Source organism: Odontomachus brunneus, unplaced genomic scaffold (assembly GCF_010583005.1).
Source record: "Odontomachus brunneus isolate Ranch 3 - 2012 unplaced genomic scaffold, Obru_v1 Obru_scaffold_194, whole genome shotgun sequence".
Classification (NCBI taxonomy): Eukaryota; Metazoa; Arthropoda; class Insecta; order Hymenoptera; family Formicidae; genus Odontomachus; species Odontomachus brunneus.
This window is the reverse complement of record NW_022639644.1, coordinates 404,359-404,748: the sequence shown is the minus strand read 5'-3', so window position 1 is coordinate 404,748 and position 390 is coordinate 404,359.

The window sequence follows — 390 nt, the reverse complement described above, 5'->3', positions numbered from 1 at the left end:
AGGTTGTTACAAAAGTTGTCGCTGCAAGTTTTGCTTACGGGAATCGGAAGCATCAACGTAAATAATTACAAATAGTCATTAAGACAAAGAAAATTTCTCCCTGGAAGACATTAGTAACTTGTTATAAGATTGGTCAGTCCATCACACGTACTAAGGTGCTATGGTGTAATTATCTAAAAAACGTATTGAGATAGAGTAACCAAACAAAGTATGAGGAAAAAATAATGATAAATACCTCAATAATAGATAGTAGAGTTCCAGGGAGATGTCAAGCTAATAAACGTGTACCTCCGAATGCCGCAAGCAGCACAGAATTATGTGTTTATATTTACTTGGTACGAATTACAAACGAAAAACAATTCAAGTCAAACCAAGCAACGTATTATAACA